Genomic DNA, 6,000 nt, shown 5'->3' on the forward strand with positions numbered 1-6,000 from the left:
CCTGCTTTCTCCTCTAGGGTTTTGATGGTTTCCTGTCTCACATTCAGGTCCTTTATCCATTTTGAGTTTATTTTTGTGAATGGTGTGAGAAAGTGGTCTAGTTTCAATCATCTGCATGTTACTGTCCAGTTCTCCCAGCACCATTTGTTAAAGAGACTGTCTTTTTTCCATTGGATATTCTTTCCTGCTTTGTCAAAGATTAGTTGGCCATACTTTTGTGGGTCTAGTTCTGGGGTTTCTATTCTATTCCATTGGTCCATGTGTCTGTTTTTGTGCCAATACCATGCTGTCTTGATGATTACAGCTTTGTAGTAGAGGCTAAAGTCTGGGATTGTGATGCCTCCTGCTTTGGTCTTCTTCTTCAAAATTACTTTGGCTACTCAGGGCCTTTTGTGGTTCCATACAAATTTTAGGATTGCTTGTTCTAGTTTCGAGAAGAATGCTGGTGCAATTTTGATTGGGATTGCATTGAATGTGTAGATAGCTTTGGGTAGTATTGACATTTTGACAATATTTATTCTTCCAACATGAGCACGGAATGTTTTTCCATTTCTTTATGTCTTCTTCAATTTCCTTCATAAGCTTTCTATAGTTTTCAGCATACAGATCTTTTACATCTTTGGTTAGGTTTATTCCTAGGTATTTTATGCTTCTTGGTGCAATTATGAATGGGATCAGTTTCTTTATTTGTCTTTCTGTTGCTTCATTATTAGTGTATAAGAATGCAACTGATTTCTGTACATTGATTTTGTATCCTGCAACTTTGCTGAATTCATGTACCAGTTCTAGCAGACTTTTGGTGGAGTCTATCAGATTTTCCATGTATAATATCATGTCATCTGCAAAAAGTGAAAGCTTGACTTCATCTTTGCGAATTTTGATGCCTTTGATTTCCTTTTGTTGTCTGATTGCTGATGCTAGCACTTCCAACACTATGTTAAACAACAGCGGTGAGAGTGGACATCCCTGTCGTGTTCCTGATCTCAGGGAAAAAGCTCTCAGTTTTTCCCCATTGAGGATGATATTAGCTGTAGGCTTTTCATAAATGGCTTTATGATCTTTAAGTATGTTCCTTCTATCCTGACTTTCTTGAGGGTTTTTATTAAGAAATGTTGCTGAATTTTGTCAAAGGCCTTTTCTGCATCGATTGACAGGATCATATGGTTCTTATCTTTTCTTTTATTAATGTGATGTATCACATTGATTGATTTGCGAATGTTGAACCAGCCCTGCAGCCCAGGAATGAATCCCACTTGATCATGGTGAATAATTCTTTTTATATGCTGTTGAATTCGATTTGCTAGTATCTTATTGAGAATTTTTGCATCCATATTCATCAGGGATATTGGCCTGTAGTTCTCTTTTTTTACTGGGTGTCTGTCTGGTTTAGGAATCAAAGTCATACTGGCTTCATAGAATGAGTCTGGAAGTTTTCCTTGCCTTTCTATTTTTTGGAATAGCTTGAGAAGGATAGGTATTATCTCTGCTTTAAATGTCTGGTAGAATTCCCCTGGGAAGCCATCTGGTCCTGGACTCTTGTTTGTTGGGAGATTTTTGATAACTAATTCAATTCTTCGCTGGTTATGGGTCTGTTCAAGCTTTCTATTTCTTCCTGTTTGAGTTTTGGAAGTGTGTGGGTGTTTAGGAATTTGTCCATTTCTTCCAGGTTGTCCAGTTTGTTGGCATATAATTTTTCATAGTATTCCCTGATAATTGCTTGTATTTCTGAGGGATTGGTTGTAATAATTCCATTTTCATTCATGATTTTATCTATTTGGGTCATCTCCCTTTTCTTTTTGAGAAGCCTGGCTAGAGGTTTATCAATTTTGTTTATTTTTTCAAAAAACCAACTCTTGGTTTCGTTGATCTGCTCTACAGTTTTTTTAGATTCTATATTGTTTATTTCTGCTCTGATCTTTATTATTTCTCTTCTTCTGCTGGGTTTGGGGTGTCTTTGCTGTTCTGCTTCTATTTCCTTTAGGTGTGCTGTTAGATTTTGTATTTGGGATTTTTCTTGTTTCTTCAGATAGGCCTGGATTGCAATGTATTTTCCTCTCAGGACTGCCTTCGCTGCATCCCAAAGCGTTTGGATTGTTGTATTTTCATTTTCATTTGTTTCCATATATTTTTAAATTTCTTCTCTAATTGCCTGGTTGACCTATTCATTCTTTAGTAGGGTGTTCTCTAACCTCCATGCTTTTGGAGGTTTTCCAGACTTTTTCTTATGGTTGATTTCAAGCTTCATAGCATTGTGATCTAAAAGTATGCATGGTATGAACTCAATTCTTGTATACTTACAGAGCCCAATGTGGGTTTTGAACCCACAAACCACGAGATCATGATCTGAGCCAAAGTCAGATGGTTACCTGGGTGACTGAGCCACCTAGGTGCCCCTCAACTTTTATTTTTAAAGAGCACTTTTAAAAAGCCAGTCTCCTTTTTTTCTCTCCAAATAAGACAAGAACCTGAGCATGCTAACACATTTTCTATGTTTCTTCCCTACATCTGGCTCCCCACCCACCCAAACTTTGTACAAACTACTTTGGGCTCTTACTTGAATTTTATTTCCAGTGTATTAAAAACTTCAAAATAGAAATATTTATTTCAACTTTACAATATGTTTTACTTATTTATTTGCCCATTATATCTTCTTATAACTCCTTTCTTCCTTTATTTTTATTTCTGTTAGATTTCAAAACTGAATAGATATTTAATAGAGGGTCTATTGGGGGTAAACTTTCTGAGTTCTTTTATGTCTGGAATTTTCTTTGCTTGCCCTGATTTACAAATAATAGTCTGGTTGAATATAAAACTCTTTTTTTTTAAGTTTATTTATTTATTTTGAGAGAGATAGAGTGTGTGTGTGAGTGTGTGTGTGTGTGTGTGTGTGTGTGAGTGTGAGTGTATGCATGAAGAGGGGAGAGGCAGAGAGAGAGGCAGAGAGAGAATCCCAAACAGGCTCAGTGCTGTCAGCACAGAGCCTGATATGGGGCTTAATCCCACGAACTGTGAGATCATGAACTGAACCACAATCAAGAGTCAGATGCTTAACTGACTGACCACCCAGGCGCCCCTGAATATAAAACTCTTGACGCAAACTTACATTTACTCAGATTTTAATGCCTTCTTGATTTGATATCGCTGATAGGCAATCTGATGTTGGTTGAATTCTCATCCCATTGTAGGTAATTTGTCTTGAACTCTTAGGGCTTCCTCTTTGTCTTTGACTTTCAAAAACATTATGATTTTTCTAAAGTATGAGCTTAAAAAGAATTATCAGTGAGCTCTCTCAATTTCTGGATTTGTGTCTTTTTGATGCTCTAAGAAATTGTCTACCAATTTTATCAAAATGCTACTCTTCTTCATTATCTCTTTCTGGAATTCCCTTCAAATGAATATAGAAGTATCTGAATTGAATCTCTATGTCACTAAACTTGCCTTTTACACATTCTGTCTTTTCATTTGTGCTGTGTTCTTGGGGGCATTTTCTTTGCATGCTTTCTGGTTCACAAATATAATATTTCTCTGTATCCAGTCAGCTCCTTATACATCTGTTGGAGACTTGTTAAATTTTGGCTATTACATTTTTCAATTTAAATTCTCCAATAGGATCTTCAAAACTACCTGTTTTCACTGCATTGATGTGAATGGTGCTCCTCTAACTCAGATGGCGCTAACATATGGATTTTTTTTTAACGTTTATTTATTTTTGAGACAGAGAGAGACAGAGCATGAACGGGGGAGGGTCAGAGAGAGAGAGGGAGACACAGAATACGAAGCAGGCTCCAGGCTCTAAGCTGTCAGCACAGAGCCCGACGTGGGGCTCGAACTCACGGACCGCGAGATCATGACCTGAGCCGAAGTCGGACGCTTAACCGACTGAGCCACCCAGGCGCCCCTAACATACGGATTTTTAAACATTTTCCTGATTGTCCTGTGAAATATCTACCTGGGGTAAGTTCTCTGTTTCCCCTACTTCGTAGATGTTGCCTTCTTTATACATTTGGTAATTCTTAGTTGTAATCTCATCTCAGAGGGTTCTATTCTATCTATAAGTGCTCTAGGTTGTGATGGCTCCTGGTTGTCACTGGCCATGCAGTTGGCAATGGTGGCCTCTAGGTGGCAGTGCGGGGTCAGGGGAGGAGATGGAAGCAGTGCAGTGGCCCTGGGAGTGAGAGCCTTGAAGAGATGCTTTATCCCCTCTGATCTTACAGCCAAGGCAAGGATGGCACCACCATACCTCTCAGGCTCCGATTTGACTTCTTATTTAGGGTTTCCTCAGAGTTTCTGATCCTTAAACAGCTCCCTTTCTTGTTTTGAATCATGGATTCTGAATTTATTAATCTGTTTTATCTTTTCCGTTGTTATTCTGATGAGTTTGGTGCTGGTGGTAAGGAAAATATTACAAAGGAGAATTTCCGATTTCAAGAAGAAAGAGGAAGGACAGGCTAAGATCACTTCCCAACATTAAAAAAAAGTTTAGGGGCATCTGGGTGGCTGAGTCAGTTAAATATCAACTTCGGCTCAGGTCATGATCTCAGGGCTCGTAAGTTTGAGACCTGCGTTGGTCTCTGTGCTGACAACTCAGAGCCTAGAACCCGCTTCGGATTCTGTGTCTCCCTTTCCCTCTGCTCCTCCCCCGCTCATGCTCTCTCTCAAAAGTAGACTTTAAAAAATTAAAAAAAATAAAATTTGATGATTTTTAATTACCCAGTACATTTTATGAAGTTGTCTTTTAAAGAAACAATTTAAATTAACTATTGCACATCCTAAATAACGAAGAAATTTTAGCCATTATTATTATGCAACATTTTATTCTATTAACAATAGCTGAGTTTTTCTGACCACCGATGTATTTTTCAGTCCCCAAATGCACCATCAATCTGAACTAATGTCCTATCTTCCGCGGGACCAATTGGATCGGACACATTCAAGGGTAAGGAGCCTCTTGGTCTGAGAGCTGCCGGCCTCACTAGAGCTCACAGAGGCCGCTTGAAAGGTTCTGTGTGGGCGGAATGAAACCCGGTGTGTGACGTGCTGAGACTGTGCCTGGCACACTGTCTGTCTTCAGTACGTGCGTGTTACTCTTTTACACTGGTACTGAGTGCTCTGAGCTGCTGAAGGTGGCCTCTTGGCTGTTCGTAAACGATTTGGTCCTCACCGCTCTGTACACACTGCCAGGTGCATATGAGCAGCCTGGCTCAGACTTGGACTTGTTGCCGCCACACTGCTGGGGTGGAGGGGGCTGGTTATGCTGGGCACAGTGACCAAACTTCTGGTCCCAACCCTTCCTGGGCCAGGGGAAGGACTTGGTCTTTAGGGATGTTTCACTGGACTTGCTCCTCATCCTTGCCCCATGGACCTGCCTCATTTCCTCCCTCTTCCCGGCCTGGGAGAAGGTGTTCCACCTTCGTGTGTCCCTGTGTGCACATGTATGTGCTTTCTCCTTGTATTAGCTGCACCAGAGGCCTTGGTGGTGCTGGCCGACCTCCAAGACGTGAGGGAAAGGCCCTTGGATGGGAGCCGCCCAGAGGGTGGAGGTTCCAGTCTCACAAATCCCTGCCTTGCTGAGCTGGCCATATCACTGCCGCCACCTAGGGAGCAGGTATCTTGGTCAAGAGATGGGCTTGGAGTGGAGCCGGAGCGAGGGCAGGAGGGCTGAAAAGATGAGCCATTAGCCAAGGGCAGGGCTTCCCCACTTCTGGGCTGCTGTTTTCTGATACTCCTGAATGGGAGACATGGGGCTCCTCAGCACTCTAGGTGGCTGGCAGAGCCTGGGTGTTTGGAGCCCGCTCAACCATTCTCCTCGAGCTCCCTGCAGACATTGACCCTAGTGTGCCCAATCAGTGATGGTACCAAATAGTGTCTTAGATGAAAGGAATTGGAATTATGGGCCCAAGGGACCACCTGGCCTTCCTCAGGCATAACATTCTTGAGTTAGGATTGATAGCTGAGGCGACAGCCTTCACACAGGCCTCCTTTGCTGGCCTCACCAGGCTG

Source organism: Neofelis nebulosa, chromosome 7 (assembly GCF_028018385.1).
Source record: "Neofelis nebulosa isolate mNeoNeb1 chromosome 7, mNeoNeb1.pri, whole genome shotgun sequence".
NCBI lineage: Eukaryota > Metazoa > Chordata > Mammalia > Carnivora > Felidae > Neofelis > Neofelis nebulosa.